General features: G+C 42.5%; 1 protein-coding gene across 1 annotated transcript in view; it reads left to right on the plus strand.

Annotated features, from left to right (window-relative positions):
* The window catches only part of LOC139367533 (plexin domain containing 1), a 102,636-nt gene that overhangs the window by 51,313 nt on the left and 38,085 nt on the right, over positions 1-13,238 (plus strand). The gene's annotated exons all lie outside the window — the stretch shown is intronic.

A 13,238-nucleotide genomic window follows, 5' to 3' on the forward strand; every position in this document is an offset into this window, starting at 1 on the left:
GAGATGTCTGTGACGTATTGGGCTCAGACCTTGAGAAGAGACCCAGCGTTGAAAGCCTCTCATATTCAAAAGTCCTAATGGGATGACTACTAAAGCAGTCTCAGGCATGCTTTGAAAGAGACCAGGTTCCCTCTGTGAAACAGTGCTAGGCAATCTTGCAATGTTCTTATACGTTCCACTGAAAGGTGAGCTTTGAATGAGCGTGGAAATCAGAACTGTGTGAACTTTACTGTGTTTATTCTGAAACCTAGAAATCTCAGGTGTTCCAATAGTAGCTGACTGTGTACTAAGACCTCTTGTCTCGATTGCGCACACAGCAGCTAATCGTCTATGTACATCATCAGCCGAATGCCCCTTTCTCTGAGTGAGGCGATGGCTGCCTCGGTACACTTCGTAAAAACTTGAGGTGACCGTGAGAGGCCGAAAGGGAGAACGAGAAATTTGTAGATTACTGGGCCTTGAAAAGCAATTTCCTGTGAGGAGGGTGTATTGAGATGTAGATGTAAGCGTCCTTCAGGTCGACAGATACGAACCAATTGCCTGGGCGCAGAGAACGTAGCAAAGCAGTGTGTGTCAACATTCGGAACGTGTACTTTCTCATGTGCCTGTTCAGAGCATGTAGATCTAGGATCGGGCAAATACCGCCCCCCTTTTTTGGAACCAGGAAATATCAATAGTAAAAACTGCAGTGGTTTTACTCGGGAGGAACAATTCTTATTGCCCTTTTCACTATTAGCAATGCGATATCCTCCTGGAGTACACACGCTGATTCCCCCTGAGCCAGAGTGTATTATCTGCATCATCTCAACAGAGGGACCGAAAGGTTTTTTGGAGCATCCAGGATCATGAGCTTCTCACTATCAGACACCGTGTATAGGTTGAGCCATTGAGCCCTCTCCTGGGATATCATGAGCACCATCGCTCTTCCTGACACCTGTACAAAGGCTTTAAGCAGACGAAGATTGAGGTATGTGGCAAAACAGGCCACGAGGTTGTTGCTGAAGTCCTCCGACAGTGGGGCAATGGCGTCGAGCTGGTCGCCCCAGCTAGCGCTAGCCGTCTTACCACGATTCCCCGTGGGGATATCCATTTCCTCTGGTGAGTCACCGGGGGCGCTGGCCCCCATGTTAGGTTCTTGTTGACTCAGGATAGCTTGGCGTGCTCTTCACAGTGGCTGGCTCTTCACAGTGAAGAGGGCACCGTGTGGACAGGAGCCAGGGGAGGCTAAGGCTTCCTGGGCATGTTGCAGCCCAAGGCAAGTGGAGCACACCGAGTGGGTGTCTTTGGCCGATATCTTGTTTCCACAGGAGCAGATTAGTACTGGGAGCTTCTCTTCATTTGGGGTGGGAGATGTGTTTGTCGCCATAGCTTGGATGCTACCTTTTTAGCTGTCTGAAAAAACTAGCGTGGTAGGCTAGTCCGTTAGCTAGTGATTAGTGGGTTATCTCCAATGGTGCCACTCGGTGTGACGGCCGGATACAGTTTCTGAAACAACAGTTTAGAAAAGATAGCTTGCTGTAGCTAGTATAACCTTTTCTCCTCAAAGTAAACCAGAAAAGCTAGCTACGACTAGTCACTGTTTGGAAAAGGCTAACTTGGTCGTGAACAAGTTAACCGTGGCACAGCTGTACCCGTTCCTCCTTCCAATAATTTTCCTCTAACTATGGTTAAGGAAAATAGAATAACACCTGGCAGCGAGTTGTAAGCTCACATCTGTGGACAGTTTAGCTAGTTCTGGAAAATGCAGTCGCATTGGGGTAAGCTTTCTGATAAAAAGCTGGAAGAGATGTTTGAATGACTCAGAGACTACCTTTTATAGGGTAGGAGGGACACCCTTCCCTGATGCACAAGTCTCGACATCCAGCCAATCATGACTGGCGTAGTGTAATAAACGCTTTTGAGGATTACACTCGGGGCATATCCCCAGAAGTGAAATACAGAAATGAATACTTGAAAGAACCCATCTTAATTAGGTCTGTAATCAATAGTCTAACTGTTAAATGTGCCTGGCTTTATACAGTGCCTTGCGAAAGTATTCGGCCAACCTTGAACTTTGCGACCTTTTGCCACATTTCAGGCTTCAAACATAAAGATATAAAACTGTATTTTTTTGTGAAGAATCAACAACAAGTGGGACACATTTATTGGATATTTCAAACTTTTTTAACAAATCAAAAACTGAAAAATTGGGCGTGCAAAATTATTCAGCCCCTTTACTTTCAGTGCAGCAAACTCTCTCCAGAAGTTCAGTGAGGATCTCTGAATGATCCAATGTTGACCTAAATGACTAATGATGATAAATACAATCCACCTGTGTGTAATCAAGTCTCCGTATAAATGCACCTGCACTGTGATAGTCTCAGAGGTCCGTCAAAAGCGCAGAGAGCATCATGAAGAACAAGGAACACACCAGGCAGGTCCGAGATACTGTTGTGAAGAAGTTTAAAGCCGGATTTGGATACAAAAAGATTTCCCAAGCTTTAAACATCCCAAGGAGCACTGTGCACGCGATAATATTGAAATGGAAGGGGTATCAGACCACTGCAAATCTACCAAGACCTGGCCGTCCCTCTAAACTTTCAGCTCATACAAGGAGAAGACTGATCAGAGATGCAGCCAAGAGGCCCATGATCACTCTGGATGAACTGCAGAGATCTACAGCTGAGGTGGGAGACTCTGTCCATAGGACAACAATCAGTCGTATATTGCACAAATCTGGCCTTTATGGAAGAGTGGCAAGAAGAAAGCCATTTCTTAAAGATATCCATAAAAAGTGTCGTTTAAAGTTTGCCACAAGCCACCTGGGAGACACACCAAACATGTGGAAGAAGGTGCTCTGGTCAGATGAAACCAAAATTGAACTTTTTGGCAACAATGCAAAACGTTATGTTTGGCGTAAAAGCAACACAGCTGAACACACCATACCCACTGTCAAACATGGTGGTGGCAGCATCATGGTTTGGGCCTGCTTTTCTTCAGCAGGGACAGGGAAGATGGTTAAAATTGATGGGAAGATGGATGGAGCCAAATACAGGACCATTCTGGAGGAAAACCTGATGGAGTCTGCAAAAGACTGAGACTGGGACGGAGATTTGTCTTCCAACAAGACAATGATCCAAAACATAAAGCAAAATCTACAATGGAATGGTTCAAAAATAAACATATCCAGGTGTTAGAATGGCCAAGTCAAAGTCCAGACCTGAATCCAATCGAGAATCTGTGGAAAGAACTGAAAACTGCTGTTCACAAATGCTCTCCATCCAACCTCACTGAGCTCGAGCTGTTTTGCAAGGAGGAATGGGAAAAAAATTCAGTCTCTCGATGTGCAAAACTGATAGAGACATACCCCAAGCGACTTACAGCTGTAATCGCAGCAAAAGGTGGCGCTACAAAGTATTAACTTAAGGGGGCTGAATAATTTTGCACGCCCAATTTTTCAGTTTTTGATTTGTTAAAACAGTTTGAAATATCCAATAAATGTCGTTCCACTTCATGATTGTGTCCCACTTGTTGTTGATTCTTCACAAAAAAATACAGTTTTATATCTTTATGTTTGAAGCCTGAAATGTGGCAAAAGGTCGCAAAGTTCAAGGGGGCCGAATACTTTCGCAAGGCACTGTATATAATCCATATACACGACCGGTCAAAAGTTTTAAAACACCTACTCATTCAAGGGTTTTTCTTTATTTTTACTATTTTCTACATTGTAGAATAGTAGTGAAGACATCCAAACTATGAAATAACACATATGAAATCATGTAGTAACCAGAAAAGTGTTAAACAAATCAAAATGTATTTTAGATTCTTCAAAGTCGCCACCCTCTCTTGGCATTCTCTCAGCCAGCTTCACCTGGAATGCTTTTCCAACCGTCTTAAAGGAGTTCCCACATATGCTGAGCACTTGTTGGCTGCTTTTCCTTCACTCTGCGGTCCAACTCATCTTAATTGGGTTGAGGTCAGGTGATTGTGGAGACCACGTCATCTGATGCAGCACTCCATCACTCTCCTTCTTGGTCAAATAGCCCCAATACAGCTTGGAGGTGTGTTGGGTCATTGTCCTGTTGAAAAAAAAATGATAGTCCCACTAAGTGCAATTCAGATGGGATAGCGTATCGCTGCAGAATGCTGTGGTAGCCATGCTGGTTATGTGTGCCTTGATTTCTAAATAAATCACAGACAGTGTCACCAGCAAAGCACCCCCACACATCCTCTTCCATGCCTCATCCATTCACCTACTCTGCATCTCACAAAGACAGCGGTTGGGACCAAAAATCTCAAATTTGGACTCATCAGACTTAAAAGACAGATTTCCACTGGGATAATGTCTATTGCTTGTGTTTCTTGGTCCAAGCAAGTCTCTACTTCTTATTGGTGTCCTTTAGTAGTGATTTCTTTGCATGAATTCGACCATGAAGGCCTGATTAACATCGTCTCCTCTGAACAGTTGACGTTGAGATGTGTCTGTGACTTGAACTCTGAAACATTTATTTGGGCTGCAATTTCTGAGGCTGGTTACTCTAATGAACTTATCCTCTGCAGCAGAGGTAAATCTGGGTCTTCCTTTTCTGTGACAGTCCTCGGGAGAGACAGTTTCATCAAAGCACTTGATGGTTTTTGCGACTTGCACTTTCAAAGTTCTTGAAATTTTCTGCATTGACTGCCCTTCATGTTTTGAAGTAATGATGGACTGTCGTTTCTCTTTGCTTATTAGAGCTGTTCTTGCCATAATATGGATTTGGTATTTTAACAAATATCTTCTGTATACCACCCCTACCTTGTCACAACATAACTGATTGGCTCAAACGCATTAAGGAAATAAATTCCTCAAATTAACTTTTAACAAGGCACCCCTGTTAATTGATATGCATTCCAGGTGACCTTATGAAGCTGGTTGAGAGAATGCCAAGAGTGTGCAAAGCTGTCATCAAGGCAAAGGGTGGCTACTTTGAAGAATCTCAAATATAAAATATATTTTGATTTGTTTTATACTTTTGTGGTTACTACAGTGGGGAGAACAAGTATTTGATAGACAGCTGATTTTGCATGTTTTCCTGGCTGTCAGCTAGCTATTAGCTACAGTGGGGCAAAAAGTATTTAGTCAGTCACCAATTGTGCAAGTTCTCCCACTTAAAAAGATGAGAGAGGCCTGTCATTTTCATCATAGGTACACTTCAACTATGACAGAAAAAAAAATCCAGAAAATCACATTGTAGGATTTTTTATGAAATTATTTGCAAATTATGGTGGAAAATAAGTATTTGGTCAATAACAAAAGTTTATCTCGATACTTTGTTATATACCCTTTGTTGGCAATGACAGAGGTCAAATGTTTTCTGTAAGTCTTCACAAGGTTTTCACACACTGTTGCTGGTATTTTGGCCCATTCCTCCATGCAGATCTCCTCTAGAGCAGTGATGTTTTGGGGCTGTTGCTGGGCAACACAGACTTTCAACTCCCTCCAAAGATTTTCTATGGGGTTGAGATCTGGAGACTGGCTAGGCCACTCCAGGACTTTGAAATGCTTCTTACGAAGCAAGTCCTTCGTTGCCCGGAAGATGTGTTTGGGGTCATTGTCATGCTGAAAGACCCAGCCACGTTTCATCTTCAATGCCCTTGCTGATGGAAGGAGGTTTTCACTCAAAATCTCACGATACATGGCCCCATTCATTCTTTCCTTTACACGGATCAGTCGTCCTGGTCCCTTTGCAGAAAAACCGCCCCAAAGCATGTTGTTTCCACCCCCATGCTTCACAGTAGGTATGGTGTTCTTTGGATGCAACTAAGCATTCTTTGTCCTCCAAACACAACGAGTTGAGTTTTTACCAAAAAGTTATATTTTGGTTTCATCTGACCATATGACATTCTCCCAATCTTCTTCTGGATCATCCAAATGCTCTCTAGCAAACTTCAGAAGGGCCTGGACATGTACTGGCTTAAGCAGGGGGACACGTCTGGCACTGCAGGATTTGAGTCCCTGGCGGAGTAGTGTGTTACTGATGGTAGGCTTTGTTACTTTGGTCCCAGCTCTCTGCAGGTCATTCACTAGGTCCCCCCGTGTGGTTCTGGGATTTTTGCTCACCGTTCTTGTGATCATTTTGACCCCACGTGGTGAGATCTTGCGTGGAGCCCCAGATCGAGGGAGATTATCAGTGGTCTTGTATGTCTTCCATTTCCTAATAATTTCTTCCACAGTTGATTTCTTCAAACCAAGCTGCTTACCTATTGCAGATTCAGTCTTCCCAGCCTGGTGCATCTACAATTTTGTTTCTGGTGTCCTTTGACAGCTCTTTGGTCTTGGCCATAGTGGAGTTTGGAGTGTGACTGTTTGAGGTTGTGGACAGGTGTATTTTATACTGATAACAAGTTCAATCAGGTGCCATTAATACAGGTAACGAGTGGAGGACAGAGGAGCCTCTTAAAGAAGAAGTTACAGGTCTGTGAGAGCCAGAAATCTTGCTTGTTTGTAGGTGACAAAATACTTATTTTCCAACATAATTTGCAAATAAATTCATTAAAAATCCTACAATGTGATTTTCTGGATTTTTTTTTTTTTTTTTTCTGGATGTGATTTTTCTGGATCTCTCATTTTGTCTGTCATAGTTGAAGTGTAACTATGATGAAAATTACAGGCCTCTCTCATCTTTTTAAGTGGGAGAACTTGCACAATTGGTGGCTGACTAAATACTTTTTTGCCCCACTGTACCTTGATCCAAAACAAAATATTTATTGAACATTTTCATTTACTGTTCCATATTTTATTTAAGTAATATTTGTTGTCTTATTTATGCATTTGCTCTTGTCTTTTACAGAATACTATCCTAGTAGCAGACCGATATTTACAATGTACCATGAATACTAGGCTATAATATCAACATACTCTTTTTTTACCTGATCCTCTTCTCCTTCAGCTGGTGGAGGTCTATATTTAATCTCTTGTAATTTGGGCCAACGATATGAATGAGTTTAAATCAATATGAACAAAAATATCAATGCAAAATGCAACGATTTCAACGTTTTTACTGAGTTCATATAAGGAAATAAGTCTATTGAAATAATTGGATTTCACATGAATGGGCAGGAGTGCAGCCATGGGTGGGCCTTGGAAGGCATAGGCCCACCCACTTGGCAGCCAGGCCCAGTTAATCAGAATGATTTTCCCCCGCACAATAGGGCTTTATTACCCCTCCCCCTCACACAATCCCTCAGGTGAAGAAGCCAGATGTGGAGGTCCTGGGCTCACGTGGTCTGCGGTTGTGAGGCCAGTTGGACGTGCTGCCAAATTCTAGAAAAACGATGTTGCAGGCAGCCTATGGTAGACAAATTAACATTACATTCTCTGGCAACCGCTCTGGTGGACGTTCCTGCAGTAAGCATGCCAATTGGACGCTCCCTCAAAACTTTAGACATCTGTGGCATTGTGTTGTGTGACAAAACTGCACATTTTAAAGTGGCCTTTAATTTTCCCCAGCACAAGATGCACATATGTAGGGATTATACTGTTTAATCAGCTTCTTGATATGCCACACCTGTCAGGTGGATGGATTATCTTGGCAAAGGAAAATGCTCACTAACAGGGGTTAAAACAAATTTGTGCACAAAATTTGAGAAAATGGTATGGTACATTTCATTTTTTTCAGCTCATGAAACATGGGACCAACACTTTACATGTTACACTGAACAAAAATATAAATGCATTTCAATTCATGGTGTCAGAATGCTCTGCGGAATAAAGCAATTCAGAACTAACTTGTTGACATGTTCTGTATCTGATTAAAAACCAGATTAACTCATTGCAGAATGTATCCATAATCATGAATCATGAATAAGCATATTTATTTGACAAGAAGACACCTAGTCACCCATCAATCATATGAAACACCTGCACTCCATCAATTACATTGTTATAAATAAATCAAAATAGTAAACAATGCATACACATGCCTTTTATACATGACATACCATATAAACATCTTACTCGAAGTAAATATTACATTATTTATTAATTAATCAATGCCACAAACCTGTGACATCTTAGAGCACCAACCAATAGCACCAACTATTATTACTACCTGAGATGGCACAGACTCTTCTGCTCTTCTATTTTAGGAATTAGACCAGCACAAATAACACAAAATGTAAAACAGGCTGCGTGGTTATGGCGTTGAACTGAGCGGACTTGTTTTTACTGCTCCTACCAACTTCAGCAAACTTCTTTTAAATTATTTTAATCTCTTATTTTAAATCCTCATAACACGAACAACAATTTTCTTGGACAATTTCAAGTGTATCTACATCCATTATGAATCGACTTAACTTCTTGCTCCTACTTGAGACGCAGATGTCTCAAGTAGACACCTGGAAATGCAAATGCGCTACGCTAAATACTAAATGTACTCGTTAAAACTCAAACGTTCATCAAAATGCACATGCAGGGTATTGAATTAAAGCTACACTCGTTGTGAACCTAGCCAACAAGTCAGATTTTTAAAATGCTTTTCGGCGAAAGCATGAGAAGCTATTATCTGATAGCATGCAACACCCCAAAATGCCTGAATGCGACGTAAACAAAGATTTAGCGTAGCCGGCACTACACAAAACGCAGAAATAAAATATAAAACATTAATTACCTTTGACGAGCTTCTTTCTTGGCACTCCTATATGCCCCATAAACATCACTATTGGGTCTTTTTTTCGTTTAAATCGGTCCATATATACCCAAAATAGCTTTCTATGGAAGCTGTGTAATTAAAACATTGTTTTAAAACGCAGCGTCATTTTTTTAAATTAAAAAAGTCGACGATAAACTTTCACAAAACACTTCGAAATACTTTTGTAATCCAACTTTAGGTATTAGTAAACGTGTATAATCTATCAAAATGATTACAGGACGATGTATATTCAATAGCTCCTCGTCTTCAAATCAATGGCTGAAAATGTGCACCTCACAACATCCTGGCGGAGACCGGAAGAAATTGAATCCAGTTAGTTGGATTTACCAACAAAAAAGTCCCTGGAAAATGACGACAATGGCGACATCGTGTGGAATCTGTAGGAATTGCATGCAGGTCCATAATTAATTTTGTGCCCTTTTAACAACCCATGAAAGTGACGCATGGAAATTATTTTTAGCTTTCAGAGAGCAGTTTTTCTTGCGCTTTTCGATGAAACACACGATCTGTTATAGTCACAGCCGTGATTTAACCAGTTTTAGAAACTTCAGAGTGTTTTCTATCCACACATACTAATCATATGCATATACTATATTCCTGGCATGAGTAGCAGGACGCTGAAAAGTTGCGCGATTTTTAACAGAATGTTCGAAAAAGGAGGGGGTAAACTTACATAGTCCTCCTAAAACAAGAAGAACATATTTTATCGACAACTTGGTCAAGGCTAGGCCAGGAAAGCCAGCTCTACTAACCTAGTTAGCCCTGCAAGCTCAGCTAGCTGCTCACACCACGAGTCCGACATGGCAACCAATGATGTCGACGACCTAAACCAGAACCAGAACCAAGGGGTTTTGGAAGCAATGCCTGCCATGAGGGCAGACTTTTCCACCAAACTCAAAGGTGTCCTAACAGGGATTAGTGAGGTTAAACGTGACCTTCAAGCCCACTTCACACACTTGGACGAAGCAGAGCAACGCATTAGCATGGTGGAAGATACTGTCGTCACTGTCAAAACAACGAGCAAAAAGTTTGAAAAACAGATGGCAGACCTTATTTCAAAACCAAGCTCGCTCGAGAACAACCACAGGAGGTCTAATTTGAGACTGGTTAAATGTACTCGAAAAAGTAGAAAATGGTGATGCAGTTGCATTTCTCGGGAGATAGCTTTGGGACCGGATGCCTTTCCAGACCCCCTGCACATTGAAAGAGACCATAGGCTTCTGGCTCCTTCTGGCGCGAGAAACCACCCTCTACTCGAGTCCTTATCATGAAGTTTCTCAAGCCAGGGCCAAGGGCAATATGATGGGTACCATGAAATCATGTTATTCCCTGACCTATCCGTGGACCTGCACCGAAAAAGAAAAAGGTTATGAAGGGGTTCACGCTAGCTCAGGTCCCTCAACATTGCCTATGGAATAGCCTTCCCAGCTAAACTACCTCTGACTTACAATGGATGGTCACACGAGTTTGAATATCCCTCTCAAGCCAAGGTGTTCATCTGTGGCATACAACATGTTGCCACTTTGAAGTTTACCACCACTCTGGACTATGGAGAATTAAACCACCTTGGATTATGTGACTGTTGGCAAGCTAACTAACATTAGCTAATTTATTAGCTGCTACTGTAGTACTGTAGCTAGCATAACAGTTAAGTGAATAATAGGCGAGCTAGCCCACTCAAAATGTCCTTATATTATTTGTAGCCTGTATGTGCTCATCAGTTAGCTCAGTTTCTTCTGTATTTCAGGCTAGATAGCTGTCCTTTGAACGTTTGACGTCATGTTTATTTTTGTTATGTTGATAATTCTCTTCCATTGGATAACATAAAACACTGTAAAATGCCGGCGAGTATGTTTAGCTCCATGTCAACAGACTCAAAACGACTACGGTAACCTTATTTAGCCAGTGTGCAAGCCTTAACACAGCGGAACCTTATTCATTCATCCTGCACGACCGAGAAGCATCGGGACTACTTTATATGAAGACTTAAGTTTCGATCATATCCTTGGACTAAAATAATTGAGACTCACGTGCAAGCCGGACCTCATGTGCAAAGGGTCTTTGGTTAACGTAGCACATATTCAATGGTACCTATTTTTTTCACGTAGCCTGTTCATTTCGGATCTTTAATAGTTTTTTTGAGTTTATAAACTTATCATGGTATACCATGTTCACCCTAACCGAGACACACAATTGAGGCTCCTGAGTGGCACTGCATCTCAGTGCTTGAGGCATCACTACAGACGCCCTCGTTTGAATCCTGGCTGTATCACATCTGGCCGTGATTGGGAGTCCCATAGGGTATCAGAACAGCAAATACTCACCTCAAACTGGACAAAGATTTATTCTTTAATGAGTCTGACGCGAAGGATATACTGTTTCTCTGAGACCAGTCCCAAATCCTCGTTGTTCGCGTGAAGAAAAGACAGAGGTACAGGGGGCGGAGATCGGGGTGCCTAGTGAGAATTCGGCGGTGAGCGGGTAACCCGCCTCTACTGTATGTTCTATTGCCCAATGAGAAATCACTGGAGAATAAACTGGATGAGCTCCGTTCGAGACTATCTTATGTTTCACAGAGTCGTGGCTGAAAGACGAAACAGATAATATACAGTTGGCTGGGTTTTCTGTGCATCGGCAGGACAGGATTGCTACATCCAGTGAGACGAGGGATGATGTTGTGTGTCTATTTGTCAATAACAGCTGGTGCGCGATGTCTAATATTCCGGAAGTGTCGAGGTATTGCTCGGCTGATGTAGAGTACCTCATGATAAACAGTAGGCCACACTATCTACCAAGTGAGTTTTCAGCGATATTTTTTGTAGCCATATATTTACCACCACAAACCGATGCTGGCACTAAGACTGCACTCAACAAGCTGTGTAAGGCCACAAGCAAACAAGAAAATGCTCATCCAGATGCGGTGGTCCTAGTGGCCGGGGACTTTAATGCAGGCAAACTTAAATCCGTTTTACCTCATTTCTACCAGCATGTCACGTGCAACCAGAGACAAAAAAAAATCTAGACCACATTTACTCCACACACAGTCAAAGCTCTCCATCGCCCTCCATTTGGCAAATCTGACCATAATTATTTCCTCCTGATTCCTGCTTACAAGCAAAAAGTAAAGCAGGAAGTACCAGTGACTCACTCAATATGGAAGTGGTCAGATGACACGGATGCTACGCTACAAGACTGTTTTTCTAGCACAGACTGGAATATGTTTCGGGACTCATCAAATGGCATTGAGGAGTATACCAGCTCAGTCACCGGCTTCATCAATAAGTGCCTCAACGATGTTGTCCCCACAGTGACCCAACCGGAAGCCATGAATTACAGGCAACATCCGCACCAAGCTAAAGGCTAGAGCTGCCGCTTTCAAGGAGCGGGACACTAATCCGGATGCTTATAAGAAATCCTGCTATGCCCTCAGACGAACAATCAAACAGGCAAAGTGTAAAAACTGGACTAAGATTGAATCCTACTACACCGGCTCTGATGCTCATCGGAAGTGGCAGGGCTTGCAAACTATTACGGACTACAAAGGGAAACCCAGCCTTGAGCTGCCCAGTGACATGAGCCTACCAGACGGGCTAAATGCCTTTTATGCTTGTTTCAAGGCATGCATTAGAGCTCCAGCTGTTCCGGACGACTGTATGATCACGCACTCCATAGCCAAAGCCAGACGGATTACCAGGACCGATCACGGCCCCATTCACATCGACAGGGATTTAGTGGAGTGGGTCGAGAGTTTCAAGTTCCTTGGTGTCCACATCACAAGCAAACTATCATGGTTCAAACACACTAAGAAAAGTTGTGAAGAGGGCACGGCAATTACTTTTCCCCCTCAGGAGACTGAAAATATTTGGCATGGGTCCCCCGATCCTCAAAACGTTTTACAGCTGCACCATTGAGAACATAAAGATGGGTTGCATCACCGCCTGGTATGTCAACTGCTTGGCATCCAACTGTAAGGCGCTACAGAGGGTAGAGCATACAGCCCAGGACATCACTGGGGCCAAGCTTCCTGCCATCCAGAGGAAGGCCCCCAAAATTGTTAGACTCTTGTCACGCAAGTCATAGACTGTTCTCTCTGCTACCGCATGGCAAGCGGTACCGGAGCACCAAGTCTAGGTCCAAAAGGCTCCTTAACAGCTTCTACCCCTAAGCCATAAGACTGCTGAACAATTAATCAAATGGCCACCCGGAGTATATACATTGGCACTCCAACCCCACCCCTTTTGTTTTTACACTGCTGCTACTCGCTGTTTATTATCTACGCATAGTCACTTTACCCCAACCTACATGTACAAATTACCTCGACTAACCTGTTCTCCCGCACATTGACTTGGTACCAGTACCCCCTGTATATAGCCTCGTTAATATTATTTTATTGTGTAACGTTTTATTTAGCAAATATTCTCTATTTCTTGAACTGCATTGTTTAAGGGCTTGTAAGTAAGCATTTCACAGTAAGGTTGTATTCGGTGCATGTGACAAATGTGATTTGATGATGATAATCCCAAATTCTTTGTGAATTTAATTCTATTGATAGCATCCCGTCCTGGTAAA

Source organism: Oncorhynchus clarkii, chromosome 16 (assembly GCF_045791955.1).
Source record: "Oncorhynchus clarkii lewisi isolate Uvic-CL-2024 chromosome 16, UVic_Ocla_1.0, whole genome shotgun sequence".
NCBI lineage: Eukaryota > Metazoa > Chordata > Actinopteri > Salmoniformes > Salmonidae > Oncorhynchus > Oncorhynchus clarkii.